Below are 16313 nucleotides of genomic sequence, written 5' to 3'. Positions count from 1 at the left end.
CTGGGCCAAAGGCAGGCGCCAAACCGCTGCGCCACCCAGGGATCCCTAAATGTCCTCATTTTAAAACTTCTTGCAAAACTACATAAGCAAAATAGTTTGGCATTGACATACATATATCAATTGAATAAAAAAACAATTGTCAAGAAATAAATCTGTATTTCGATTGTCATTTGATTTTCAACAAGGGTGCCACAACCATTTGATGAAAGACTAGCCTTTTCCACAAATGGTCTAGGATAATAGAATGTCCATATGTGAAAGAATACATTTGGACCTCCAATCTCATTATATACAAAAATCAATTTAAGATGGAGTTTTAGGGGCGCCTGGGTGGCTCAGTTAGTTTAGCAGCTGCATTTGGTTCAGGTCATGATCCTGGGTTCCTGGGATGAGCCCCGCATCCAGCTCCCTGTTCAGTGGGGAGTCTGCTTCTCCCTTTTCTCTCTCTCTGCTCCTCCTCCTGGCTTATGTTCTTTCTTGATCTCACTTGCTTTCTCTCAAATAAATGAAGAAAGTCTTTAAAAAATAAAAAGGAGTTTTAAGGTAATATAATTTTATCTTTTCTTTGGAAGCAATTGTTTTCCATATTTTAAATTTTAAAGAAAGAAATAAGGGCATTTCAGATCTGAATTTAATACAGATTAGATTTTTAAGTGTATAAATAGCAAGTCTATAATTAAAATTATTTATAATAGCAAATTGCAGTTTTTGTTTGACTAATAACATTATTCCTTATTTCCTAAACAAATGACACATGCCATCCTTTTTATCCTTCTGGCCAGCTGACATGCATGTGACAATTTACAATAATTTTAGTGTTGTTCCATTTTGAATATTTATTTTTCATTATATTTTAAAATTAAACTTTAATGATGAGATGAGCACTGGGTGTTATATGTTGGCAAATTGATTTTAAATTTTTAAAAATTAATTAATTAAAAAACTAAAATTAAATTAACATTTAAAGGAATGCTACAGACTACCTGGTTGGAACTCAAGAGTCATTTGGAAGATAAGGAGAAAAATAAGAAGGGAGCCAAAATGTCTTGTATGAATTTGGCAGAAATCCATCTTTCTTTCATCTATAATGGCAAAAATAGTTAAATTACTGAAAATATATATGCAAGAAATAATTCTCCCAGTAGGCTACTGTAAAATCCTGATTTCAGTGATTCTTAGAAAAATAATTATCATAGATTCTGTGTAAACATGAATCTACACAATGGAGGTGGAAATAGGACCAAATACTAAAATATTATGCTGCCAAAGAGTGTGGAACAGTTTTAAAACTAATAGAATAGGTTAGTTATTATTATTAAATCACTCCCTATATATAACTGAACATATTTATGTGCATTATAAAAATATGAAAATATAAAATTTTAAATATTGAGATACAATAATTTAAAATATCTCAGTTAATTGTTATTGTGTCATATTTTCAACAGATAAACCGTTGAAACATTATACATAGTTACAGTAAGCAAGTTAACGTTATTGGATAAAGAATACATATTTCAAATGGTTTATTTATAACTTATTTTATTTGGGGTACACATTTGAGCTCTGTAAGGCTAAAAAATATTATGACACTCAGGAACTATATATTTTATTTATAAACTTCAATCTTTTCATTTCCTTTCTCTGAATCTGCCGTTTAGGGCCAAGTAAGCCTATGCTGTTTTAATGGCCAAAGCCGTATTCTGGCCCTGATTATCTAGGGAAATGATACATTTTTAATTTAGAGCATGGTCTTTATACTCACATGAGGAAATTATGACTTTTATTGGAGGATCCAAGGGAAGGGTAGAGGAAATATTTGGATTGTGAATGGCCCTGTCTATTATAGCTTTTTATGCTATGATCTAGAAGCTTGTCATTTATACCTGCAACTTCACATTTTGTTTAAAAATATTGTATTTCTTTTTTTTAATATTGTATTTCTATAAGAGCTGTAGCACCATTCAGATTTTCTGTAAAAAACGAATATTATTCAAAGATTTTTAGATAATAATGTTATTAGAATTATCTTTCTGACATCTTTTGTTATGTAAAATAAAGTTGGTAGAAACTATATAAAGACATAGAAACAAAAAAAAAAAAAGAAGAAAAAGAAATAGAAACCTTTCCTTAAGAAGTTAGAAGTTAGTGTATTGGGCACCTGGGTGGCTCACTTGGTTAAGTTCTGATTCTTGCTTTTGGCTCATGGTATGATCTCAGAGTCCTGAGTTCAGCCCCATGTTGGGCTCTGCACTCAGCAGGAGTCTGCTTACAATTTTCTCTCTCCCTCTCCCTTTGCCCCTCTTTCCATTTGTGTGTTCTCTCTATATAACAAATCAATAAATCTTTTATTTTTCAAAGGAGAGATTATGGTGTATAAAACTTACTTGTCCTGGTATACACTTGCTTAGCTTTTCAAAATTCACACCCATGTTTTTCTAGGTCTGTTGAATAAAATCATTAACAGTAATACCTTGAAATTCCTAGTAAGCTTTAAAAAATACCCATATAAATTTACTATTATGCTAAATGTTCACATAGCTGTGTTATCCAGATTTCCTAAATGTTAAAAGAGTGTTGTACCCATCCAGTTATTTTAGCAAGTCAACAATTATCCGATTGCTGTAGACAGTGGGAATAAATAAATCAGTATTCCAAAATAAAAAATAGCAGCAATCATATGGTTGGGATTACATTAAATATTTCTATGCTTTTCTAGCTGTTCATGGATTTATATAATATAAAATAATACAATTTTTTAGTAATTTTTATTTTGTAGACATAATAAACTACATTCTAATCATTAAACTGCTATACAATGAGAGCTAAAGACTAGTAAATAATCCAGACTTTAGAATATGAATAAATTTGGGACTATGTTACAATTATTTTGGCAGGGCCATCAAGCAGACATGGATAATGGAAGGGAGGAGATTTGCCTTTATAGAATGCATGATCCTGATGTCAACCATCTTGGAAAAAACATAAGGGACAGAAAATAAGACCTTCTAAAAGCAAGTCTTAAACTTGTGCTTAAAATAAAGATCTTGCTTTTCACCATCTCATACACATTGTCATCACCCCCTCCCCACCCACCACCCCACAGTGTGTATGATATTTGTGAGAGATACAGCAGTCACTTCAAAGACAGCTTGAGCAGCAAGGTGGTAACATCTCAAGGATTCTGTGTTGCAGGGTCAATATTATGAAGGCGGAAAGTCAAGAATCAGAGGCCTTCCTCTGGGTAATTCAGATATAGTCAGAGAACCCATTAATGGGGGCAAGCTTCCAGAAGTTTTGTTGGTCAAAGATTTTAACATAAATGTTCAGGTTTAAATTTTTTAAGCTATGTTTTCAGTACATACTATAGGATGAACTAAACCTGTGAGTTTTGCTGATGTAATAGCTACAAATATTGACATGAATTTAAGTACTATAAGTAGATATTTCTATTCACCTTTAGTGAACTGTTTCACAGTTCAAAGACTTTACTATATAAGTTGCTTTTATTTACTAGATCTCACATATAGAAGAAAATTCAGGGCTACTCAATATATGTGATTTTTTTTTAGCTCTTTCTTAGCCTTGTCAGTTTTATCTAGTTTCTTTTACTTATTTATTCTTTGAATGGAGAGACAAATTATGAGAAAAGAGAGTTCAGTCATTTCAAAACATAGATATGCAAGATTTGAGTGAATTTATTTAATAGAACAAAACCCTAAAAATAGGCATATGAAGCACATCTTTTAAAAAGGAATTCAAATGAACTCATGTTCTATAGAAAAACATATTCATTTGAAAAGAAAGAGCAAGTGTTTGGGGAGAGGTTTTACACTGAGCTGTTTCAATCATTTGGATCTAACCGAAGCACTTTCTCTGGTCACACACTAGTTTTCAGCCTCAACTCTACAAATAGCAGCCAACTCCCTTTTTCACCTCACATAAGTGAAAGATGAATTGGAAGAGAAGAGGTTAACTTGTGTTTCCAGTGCCACAAAGACAGGTAGCAGTAGGCAGGCAAATTTCCAGTGTCTCCTAAATCATTTTAATTCCCCGTACTTCCATATGTTTATTAGGTTCAGTAAGATAGTAGAAAAATAACTGCAGTTTACAACTTTCTCAATTGTACTTTTAACTTGCATGTCAAGTCGGTGTGTGATAAAAGATTATTTCCAAATTGCAATGTTCAAAGAAAGAATTTTAATTTTCTTTTTCTACATAGCCCATCTACAAGCACAAGGTAATATATACGCTAGCTGTGACTTCTCAGGGTTTCAGAGATCACTGATTCTCCATTGAATCATACGGGAGAAGACATTTTTTTTTCCCTCCAGCAGGAAAAGGCTAGGAAATTTTTATTACACCAGTTGAGTATACTAGACATTTTGTCATAATACTCAGTGCAGTTTATTAGCATTAACACACTGCCAGAAATTGGCATAGTAGAAAAATAGATAGACACTATGTGAAATATACCAAAATAAATTATTGACAAAGACCTAAGGACCATGTAATCCTCCGGTGCAAAAGCAGAGTGGCTTGTTTCTTCCTATTGATAACTCAAATGTCATTTTCCTTAAGGTCCTCTCAGTGTTATTACAAATATGTGAAAAAATAATGCTGCATCTAGTACAATAAGAAACGTAGCTGTGGTTCAAAAATCTGCGTGTAATCTTATAGAATTTATAGAGTTATAATATTTGCGTCTCCATATCTATTATTTTAATTTTCCATTATAAATATCCCAGATTGTTCTTGGATACACTGACAACTAAGTAATATAATGGACACACACACACACACAAACACCCCTACTCTACAAACAACATATACACACAACATATAAACATATTGTATATGTTTAACTAATTTATTTGGTTAAAATTTAATTTTCTTTTGATCTACACTTGTTCTCTATAAATCCAAATATCCATTTAAGACAGATATTTAGGAAATATTTCATATATCATCTAATATTAGCTGTGATTTCAAATTCAATAATGTAAGGAATACAATTTTGATCCCTTAAAATACAATTATTCTTTTTATGGACCATTTTATAGCTCATGCTTGAACAAAAATAAAAGAAAAAAATAAAAGTGGTCAAGGAAGAAAAATCTTAATTTTTTTGTACATTTTTTATTGGAGTTCAATTTCTCAACATATAACACCCAGTGCTCATTCCGCCAAGTGCCCCCCTCAGTGCCCATCACCCAGTCACCCCAACCCCCCCATCTCCCTTTCCACTACCCCTTGTTCTTTTCCCAGAGTTATGAGTCTCTCATGTTCTATCACCCTCTCTGATTTTTCCCACTCATTTTCTCTCCTTTCTCCTACTATTTTTTATATACCCCATATGAGTGAAACCATATAACGTTTGTCCTTCTCCAAAGACTTACTTCACTCCCTCCAGTTCCATCCACATTGAAGCAAATGGTGGGTATCTGTCATTTCTAATTGCTGAGCAATATTCCATTGTATACATATACCCCATCTTTTTATCCATTCATCTGATGGAAACTGAGGCTCCTTCCACAGTTTGACTATTGTGGACATTGCTGTTATAAACACTGGGGCGCAGGTGTCTCGGTCTTTCCATACATTTGTATTTTGGGGGTAAATCCCCAGCAGTGCAATTGCTGGATCATAGGGTAGCTCTATTTTTTAACTCTTTGAGGAACCTCCACAGAGTTTTCCAGAGTGGCTGCACCAGTTCACATTCCCACCAACAGTGCAAGAGGATTCCCCTTTCTCCACATCCTCTCCAACATTTGTTGTTTCCTGTCTTGTTAATTTCATCATTCTCACTGATGTGAGGTGGTATCTCATTGTGGTTTTGATTTGCATTTCCCTGATGGCAAGTGATGCGGAGCATTTTCTCATCTGTTTGTTGGCCATGTGTAAGTCTTCTTTGGTGAAGTTTCTGTTCATGTCTTTTGCCCATTTCATGATTGGATTGTTTGTTTCTTTGCTGTTGAGTTTAATAAGTTCTTCATTGATCTTGGATACTAGCCCTTTATCTGATAGGTCATTTGCAAATATCTTCTCCCATTCCATAGGTTGTCTTTTAGTTTTGTTGACTGTTTCTTTTGCTGTGCAGAAGTTTTTATCTTGATTAAGTCCTAATAGTTTATTTTTGTTTTGGTTTCTCTTGCTTTCATAGATGTATCTTACAAGAAGTTGCTGTGGCCAAATTCAAAAAGGGTGTTGCCTGTGTTCTCCTCTAGGGTTTTAATGGATTCTTCTCTCATATTTAGATCTTTCATCCATTTTGAGTTTATCTTTGTGTATGGTGGAAGAGAATGGTCTAGTTTCATTCTTCTGCATATGCCTGTCCAATTTTCCCAGGACCATTTATTGAAGAGACTGTCTTTTTGCCAGTGGATAGTATTTCCTGCTTTGTCAAATATTAGTTGACCATATCGCTGAGGGCCCATTTCTGGATTCTCTGTTCTGTTCCATTGATCTATGTGTCTGTTTTTGTGTCGGTACCACACTGTCTTGATGATCACAGCTTTGTAGCACAACCTGAAATCCAGCATTGTGATGCTTCAGCTTTGGTTTTCTTTTTCCTTATTCCCCTGGCTATATGGGCTCTTTTCTGATTCCACACAAATCTTAAGATTACTTGTTCCAACTCTCTGAAGAAAGTTCATGGTATTTTGATAGGGATTGAATCCAATGTGTAAATTGTGCTGGATAGCATTGACATTGCACTATATTAATTCTTCCAATCCATGAGCATGGAATATTTTTCCATCTCTTTACATCTTCCTCAATTTCTTTCAGAAGTGTTCTGTAGTTTTCAGGGCATAGATCCTTTACCTCTTTGGTTAGGTTTATTCCTAGGTATCACATGCCTCTGGGTGCAATTGTAAATGGGATTGATTCCTTAATTTCTCTTTCTTCAGTCTCATTGGTAGTGTATAGAAATGCCACTGATTTGTGGGCATTGATTTTGAATCCTGCCACACTGCCAGATTTGCTGTATGAGTTCCAACAATCTTGGGGTGGAGTCTTTTGGGTTTTCTACATACAGTATAATGTCATCTGCAAAGAGGGTGAGTTTGACTTCTTCTTGGCTAATTTGAATGCCTTTTATTTCTTTTTGTTGCCTGATTGCTGAGGCTAGGACTTCTAGGACTATGTTGAGTAGCAGTGGTGAGAGTGGACATCCCTGTCTTGGTCCTGATCTTAGAGTAAAGGCTCTCAGTTTTTCACTCTATCCCTACACTCTGAAGAGTTTTTTTTTTTAAGATTTATTTATTTATTTATTTATTTATTTATTTATTTATTTAGAGAGAGCGAGAGAGAGGCAGAGACACAGGCAGGGGGAGAAGCAGGCTCCATGCAGGAAGCTCAACGTGGGACTCCAGGATCACATCCTGGGCTGCAGGTGGCACTAAACCCGCTGCACCACCGGGGCTGCCCACTCTGAAGAGTTTTGATCAGGAAAAGATGCTGTATTTTGTCAAATGCTTTCTCTGCATCTATTGAGGGGATCATATGGTTCTTGTTTTTTTTTCTTGTTGATATGATCTATCACATTGATTGCTTTATGAGTGTTGAACCAGTCTTGTATCCTGGGGATAAATCCCACTTGTTCATGGTGAATAATTTTCTTAATGTACTGTTGGATCCTATTGAGTAGTATCTTGTTGAGAATTTTTGCATCTGTGTTCATCAGGGATATTGGCCTATAATTTTCCTTTTTGGTAGGGTCTTTGTCTGGTTTTGGAATTAAGGTGATTTTAGCCTCATAAAATTAGTTTGGAATTATTCCATCCCTTTCTATCTTTCCGAACAACTTTAGTAGAATAGGTATTGTTTCTTCTTTAAATGTTTGATAGAATTCCCCTGGGAAGCCATCTGGCCCTGGACTTTTGTGTCTTGGGAGGTTTTTGATGACTGTTTCAATTTTCTCCCTGGTAATCGGCCTGTTCAGGTTTTCTATTTCTTCCTGTTCCAGTTTTGGTAATTTGTGGTTTTCCAGAAATGCATCCATTTCTTCTAGATTGCCTAATTTATTGGCATATAGCTGATAATACGTTTTTAAAATTGTTTGTTTCCTTACTATTGGTTGTGATTTCTCATCTTTCATTCATGATTTTATTAATTTGAGTCTTTTCTCTCTTCTTTTTAACAAGGCTGGCTAATGGTTTACCTATCTTATTAATTCTTTCAAAGAACCAGAACTCCTGGTTTTGTTGATCTGTTCTACAGTTCTTCTGGTCTCTATTTCATTAAGTTCTACTCAAATCTTTATTATTTCTCTTCTTCTGCTTGGTGTAGGTTTGATTTGTTGTTCTTTTTCCAGTACCTTTAGGTGTGAGGTTAACTTGTATATTTGAGTTTTTTTCCAATTTTTTGAGGGATGCTTGTATTGCGATATATTTCCCTCTTAGGACTGCTCTTGCTATATCCCAAAGATTTTGAATGCTTGTATCTTCATTCTCATTAGTTTCCATGAATTTTTTTAATTCTTCTCTAATTTCCTGGTTAACCCATTCATCTTTTAGCAGTATGCTCTTTAACCTCCATGTGTTTGAGTTTCTCCCAAATTTTTCTTGTGGTTTAGTTCTAGTTTCAAAGCATTGTGGTCTGAAAATATGCAGGGGACAATCCCAATCTTTTGGTTTGAGTTGAGACCTGATTTGTGACCCAGTATGTGGTCTATTCGAGAGAATGTTCCATGTGCACTTGAGAAGAATATGTATCCAGTTGTATTCAGATGCAAAGTTCTGTATATATCTGTGAAACCCATCTGGTCTAGTTTATCAATTAAAACTTTTGTTTCTTTGGTGATGTTGTGCTTAGAAGATCTGTCATTTGCAGAAAGAGCCATGTTGAAGTCTCCTACTATTAGTGTATTCTTATCTAAGTAAGTCTTTACTTTGGTTATTAATTGATTGATATACTTGGTGGCTCCCACATTAGGGGCATAAATATTCATGATTTTTAGGTCTTCTTGTTGGATAGACCCTTTAAGTATGATTTAGTGTCCCTCTTCATCTCTTACTACAGTCTTTGGGATAAACTTTAATTCATCTGATATGAGGATTGCTACCCCAGCTTTTTTTTTGAGGACCAACTGAATGGTAAATGGTTCTCCAACCTTCCATTTTCAGGCTGGAGGTGTCCTTAGGTCTAAAATGAGTCTCTGCAGACAGCAAATAAATGGGTCTTGTTTTTTTGTCCAGTCTGAAACCCTGCATCTTTTGATGGGATCATTTAGCCCATTCATGTTCAGAGTAACTATTTAAAGATATGAATTTAGTGTCATCATAATACCTATTCAGTCCCTGTTTTTGTGGATTATTTCTTTGGGCTTCCTCTTTCATTTACAGGGTCCCCCTTAATATATCTTGCAGAGCTGGTTTGGTGGTCACATATTCTTTCAGTTTCTGCCTATCTTGGAAGCTTTTTATCTCTCCTATTCTGAATGAGTGCCTTGCTGGATGTAGTATTCTTGGCTGCATGTTCTTCTGATTTAGTAGCCTGAATATATCCTGCCAGCCCTTTCTGGCCTGCCAAGTCTCTGTGGAAATGTCTGCTGTTGATCTAATATTTCTCCTCATATAAGTTAGGACTCTCTTGTCTCTCACTGCTTTAAAGATTTTCTCTTTAGCTTTGGAATTTGCAAGTTTCACTATTAAATTTCAAGGTGTTGAACAGTTTTTATTGATTTTAGGGGGGGACCTCTCTATCTCCTGGATGTGAATGCCTGTTTCCTTCCCCAAGTTAGGGAAGTTCTCAGCTATGATTTATTCAAATGCGGTTTCAGGTCCTCTGTCCCTCTTGGCACTCTCTGGAACCCAAATTGTATGTAGATTTTTCCTTCTGAGGCTATTATTTATTTCCCTTAACCTATCCTCATGGTCCTTTAATTGTTTTTTCTCTTTTTTCCTCAGCTTTCTTCCTTGCCATCAACTTGTCTTCTATGTCACTCACTCTTTCTTCCACCTCATTAACCCTGGTCATTAGGACCTCCCATTTGAATTGCATCTCATTTAATTGATTTTTAATTTTGGCCTGATTAGATCTAAATTCTGCACTCATGAAGTCTCTTGAATCCTTTATGCTTTTTTCCAGAGCCACCAGTAGTTTTATCATTGTGATGCTGAATTGGCTTTCTGACATTGAATTGTAATCCAAATTCTGTAACTCTGTGGCAGAGAGTACTCTTTCTGATTCTTTCTTTTGTGGTGAGTCCTCCTTCTAGTCATTCTGTTCAGTGCATAGTGGCTGTATGAGCAGGCTGAGTCAAGAATATCAACCACAACTTAAGTAAATTTCACCCTAGATGATTCTGACAAGGTCGGAGACCAGAAAATTAAAACAAAGATCAGAACGAAATAAAACAAGAGGACCACTAAAGTGAAAAATTTTAAAACAAAGTAGTAAAAAATAAAAGGCCAAATCCCAAGGAAGAAGAAAAAGAAAAGATAAAAAAAAAGAGAGAAAAAAGCAAAAGTAAAGAGGGAAAAAGAGGAGAAGAAAAAAAGGGGGGGGAGACTGAAAGATAGTGATGATGATGATGATGAAGTTAGTAGAGGGAGAACGTAGTGTACCTGAGCGGTCCTAGAGGTTGATCCTCTTGGTTCTGAATATATTAAGTTCTGTATGTTAGTAGATGCTCAATCCCAAATTTATATAAACCACAAATATTTGTAGAGAGCCAAAGCATTGACCAACCAAACATAAATGAGATAAAAGAGGGGGGCAGAATGGGAATGAAGAGAGAATATAATCTCACAGAATGAATCAGCATGGTATTCCATTGGTTCTGGGTGCATGCTGGTCATGTTTTAGAAGTTATTAACTTTTCACCATTGCAGAACAAAATGAGGCAAAGAAAACAAAAAACATAAAACAAAAAGTTATATAGCTCATATATCTCCCAAAACTAAGTTGAGTATGTTGAAAGGAATCTAGAAGAGGAAAATACATCTAAAATTTGTAATTGTAGAAATATGAAAGTCAAAAGGGAGAACCTTGCCAGAAGCGAAAACCCTGGTTTCTGTAGCATTCTTGCTGTTGTCTCCTTAAATCTCATGTCGAATTTATAGGTGTTCAGGATGATTTGAAAGTTATCTAGGTAAGTTGGTGGGTCCAGGTGAGTTGAGGAATCCTACTCTCTGCCATCTTGCCCCACCTCCTCAAAAACTGAAAAATCTTAATATTTTTGAAAAGCATACAGATAAAGATGGATCTGTCTATATTTGATATAAACTAGGTAAAAATTGTGAAGTGTGGAAACTGTGATGAAATAATAGCATATGGAAATCAAGAGTATATTTAAAGATGATCCTAGAAAGCAGGGTTTACCCAAATATGCAAACGATGTTGGGATAAATGTCAATAAATATCTAATTCTTAAAATTATGATAAAATAGGGGATCCCTGGGTGGCTCAGCAGTTTAGCGCCTGCGTTTGGCCCAGGGCACGATCCCGGAGTCCCGGGATCGAGTCCCACGTCGGGCTCCTCACATGGAGCCTGCTTCTCCCTCCTCCTGTGTCTCTGCCTCTCTCTCTCTCTCTCTCTTTATGTCTATCATAAATAAATAAATAAATAAATAAATAAATAAATAAATAAATCTTAAAAAAAGAATAAGAACATAAAATTGTGATAAAATTAAATTTTCATATCATATGATGATGAGAGAAACCAGAGCTCAACATTTTAGTGTGCTAAAATACATGTTTTTGCAACAAAAGACATCAGCACATGCCATTTACAGTAACATTTTTATTCATACATTTGTTCACCTTTCTCTACTTCTTTGATCCTACAAATATGCATTGATAACACTACTGTGTATTAGAATCTATTTTAAGTTCTAAATGTTCTTGCTCTTGTATTTTGCTGGGGAGAGAAATATTATAGTAAGTGCTATGAAGAAAATGAAAGCGAGTGATAGGCCAGAGAGTGAGTGGGCAGATTTATGGCTAAAGAAGTCTATGAAATTCTGTTTCAGGAATTGAAATTTAGGTAAGGATCCGGATAATGAGAAGATACTGAAGAGTGGAGCTTCTTAAGTGAAGATGCTTATAGATGAAATTTTAGAGTAGGTTGACATCAGTTCAAGTAACATTTTCAGAAGATAAATAAATGGTAAATAAGATTCCCATTGGTAATTTCATACCCGGTGAGCCCTCTGTCCAGCGAAACACTAAAACAATAATGTTATCAGTATTACAAACAAATTTATCCATTCAAAAATGTATCAGAGTTCCAATACACAAGATCAATTCCAATTGGAACAAATGGAGAAATAAGCTCATTCTTTAAAGAAAATATCCTCAGCGTTCCATTTCAGAGGTAGGATGACTAGACACTCATGCAACAGCTGGACTTGCTTCTTTACTTTCACAAGAGGACACAGACTATGCTATTCTTCCAAAGAGTTCTTAAAGTCTATAAATCCCCTGAGATAAACAACATAAAAGTAGAGCAAAGGTCATAACTTCAAAATGTTTGATGGTAACTTTTGTTACAGATCAAACTGAAAGAATGTTTTTATAAGGTGGCCTGTAATTCACAATTGAACCACTTCATATCTTCTTGTTATTTTCTCAAACCCAGCCAAATGACTAGAGAGGAGCTAGTGGCTAGTCAGCCACTTTATTTTGCCTCCCCCTCCAAATGGTGACAAAGACCTCTGTTACCTATAATTTAGCTCAACCAAGTTGACCAATGTTGGAGGCGGCTGTAAAAAGGAAACATAACAAACAATGGTTTGTAAACCTCTTATTCTGTTTATTGAATGAAAATAGCTGCTAACAGTTTTCACATCATCAATTTTTCCTCCATTATGAGATGCACATTTAAAATTTCTTCCTTAACAAAAGCCTAGAAAATGACTCTTTTCCTGAAAAATCAGTTTGTGTGGGTGTGATGAATGAAGTGAATCATAGCTGCAAGTTTATCTATTTTATTTAAGCAAGATTTTCAGTTCAACTGTAATTTTGTAGAACTTTGATGTACTATGCGCAGACCTCACTTTGGACATTTCTTCTTTTTGTATTTTTATGACCCTGATTTTTATCAAATCGTTTCTGAGAAATTACTTTAATCCATTCTCTCATGGGAACATGCACATAAATATTATGAAGACAATATTTCTAGCAGCAAAGCTACTTTTGAAGATCCTGAATATTGTGTAGAATTTAAGTATTACTTTCTGGAAAAGGACCTTGAAATATAGGATACACATGCAGTCTCCAGTTAGCTTAGAAATTGACATTCTTAACAACGTTTCTCTAGAAAGATGAGATAATCTTTCCTCCCTTTGAAATGTTCACAATCCATGCTCCTACTAACATTTTGCTGGTGAAACATGTAATATTCTTACAACAGGAAGAGTAAGCTTAGGACTATGAACCTTGCACTTTACTTATTAATATTTTGCAGGGTTCTCAGTCTGCATCAGCATTAAATACTACTTCTCAGTGCTTAATTGCTCCTTCTGTCCAGCATCCTGACTAGTGAAATCATGACACGACTAGTAAAATGTCATAATTTCTGCATATTTAACTATTATCAGATGTTGAGTGGTAACACTTAATAAGTAAGAAATGCTGAATTATATGTAATTAGCAGTGATATTTAAAAATCGTAGAGCGCGATAATGAAGAAACATTGACCAAGGTGGCTAACTTGTGGCTTGTCTGCTAACTTGTGGCTCCAGTAATGGGCCCAGATTAGTTCCTTAATTTGGGTTGAAGCCACTCTTAGACAAATTTTACCTCCTGTTAATCAATGGATTTAACTCAATTCTATTAAGAAACTTAGTAAAATTTGTTTTGGAACTTCAAAGTACTCTGAAGCATATCAGGAAAAATAAGCAGACAAGACTAGTAGAAAAGAATTCTACTATAGAAGGGCAATGAGAGGGCACTAGCCATCCCAGACTCCACCTTAACAGTACAGAAGTTCACATAAAATTAGAGGAACAGAGCACTAAGACAGAGTTGACTAGGAAATAATACTAGTTACACATCAGTCTATTTTAACATAACAGAAAAAGTACAAATCTAGGAGGAAGGAAATTTATGTTAAATAGTGTTGAGACAATTGGTTAACTACTTGGAAAAATAATACAGATAGAGTCTTATCTTACAACACATAACAAAGTATTCTAAATGAATAAAAATTGAGTTACTTTGGGTAGATTAATTTTTATCCAAACACTGGAAGATATAATTAACCAGAAGGTGGACAAATTTAACTTTATAAAAAATTAAAATGTGCATAAATGAAATTCTCACTAAAATACATATGTCAAAAATGGAGAATACATTTGTTTATACACTTAGATTTTATTAAATAAAGACCATGTACAGAGCAATAAGGTGCAAACACTGTAACTTGAATTATAAAGTAAAGGTAACGGACTGAGAATTCCTTAAGCATAGGAGTAGCTAGAAGATACCAAAATTAGAAAAAAAATACCTAATCTGATAAGTATTCATATGATCTTTTGAGAGTGGTACATAGATTTATCTTTCTTATACAGCAGTTTGTCAACATATATTCATACATTAAGGCACTTTAAAATGTTTCTTTGTCTATCCAAGTTGACATTTTACAGGTATTTGTTCTAGAAATAATTATTAGCTAGGAACATATATATATATACACAGAAATCTTAAATGTAGTGGTTTATAATAGTAGGATTTGGAAATAGCGTACATGGCCAAACTCAGGGGAAAGGCTATGTAAATGGTGATGAATTCACTTAATACAAGTGTTCAGCCACTAACATAGTTTATTGAAATTAGGTTATATTACACAGTGCATCAGGAAAATGTTTATTAGTTGAAGACATTAGGAGAAAAAAACAGAACTAAAATCATATGTAATATTTCAATTGTTTAAATATCACTATAAAAAGAAAACTTGAAGGGATTACATACATCATGGAGAGTGATCAGGCTGAACATTTACACTTCAGATAGAATAGTTTTTTTAACATTTATGTTTATCTTTTAATAAATATGATAATGAATAATTTACTTGAGGTGTTTTATATATATATATATATATATATATATATAATCTACAGCATTGCTACATTACCTCTGATTATTTTGCTAAAGCAATAATATATTTTTCAGAATGTCACCTTTAGTTGCTGCTCAAATGTTTGTTATTCAGTTATAGACATCGGTGGGTTTATTTCATACAAGACATGTTTTTAATTCTTTGAAAAGTGCCAAGCTATCCTGAACATATTATTATAAAGATGATATGCCATAGCAATCAGGAACACCAATTAGTGTCAATTATAACCTATCTTACCTGTCACCCTGCATCTTTATGAAAATAGCTACAGAACTTTGCTACTTTTTATGCCCTGGGATTGAGGGATTTCATTGTTATTTATGTTTGAACCCAGTCATTGAATGAACATAAAGGTTAAATGAAGGCTAAACAAATTAAGACTTGCAACAGATCTTGATGTTTTCTAAAATTCCTTTTGCCACTAACTTCAATGTGTGACATTGCAAAGTATATATGTGAGATTACATTTATGAGCACCTGTAAAAGTTTAGAAATGTGCCAACTCATATGGAAAGTGTAATTTAATGATTTTTGGGTGTTGTTCTTTTAATAGTATTTCTATAAAATGCATTCTGTGTTTATACATTTTCCTATAATGTATTTGCATTTGAACTAATGCTGCTTTGAGGGGAAAAATGGACAAAGTCACTTTTCAGTGCAAAGATACCATTTTTCATAATAATAACTTCTGGGATGCCTGGGTGGCTTAGCAGTTAAACATTTGTCTTTGTCTCAGGACATGATCCCGGAGTTCTGGGATTGAGTCCCACATCTGGCTCCTGCGTGGAGCCTGTTTTTCCCTCTGCCTGTGTCTCTGCCTCTCATGAATAAATAAATAAATAATCTTTTTACAAAAAAAAAACGAATTTTAACTTCTTTTTTTAAAAGGCAATAGTCGTCATTTACTTTGAATTATGATATGATATTGGTGTATTCCTGATATAATTTGCTTTATTGAGACATTATTTTTCTTTTAATGCTTTTATTTTTGAAATTAGGGATAAATGAGTGAATACTGTAGGTATATACACGTTTGAGAGGGAAGAAATTAATTTCTTCAAGTCTAAAACATAAAAGAAAGTTAGACATATCTATTAAATCAAACTAAATAGTAATGACACCATCTGTGTATCCAGTTTATACTCTCACACAATGTGTCAAAACCATTCTGTGTGTGTGCATGTCAGTAACCAAGGCTCTTAAACATTATTTTCTTTCTATTTCCATCACATTTGGCAATGATGAT

This window comes from Canis aureus, chromosome 4, assembly GCF_053574225.1.
Source record: "Canis aureus isolate CA01 chromosome 4, VMU_Caureus_v.1.0, whole genome shotgun sequence".
Classification (NCBI taxonomy): domain Eukaryota; kingdom Metazoa; phylum Chordata; class Mammalia; order Carnivora; family Canidae; genus Canis; species Canis aureus.
This window is presented reverse-complemented; position numbering follows the sequence as displayed.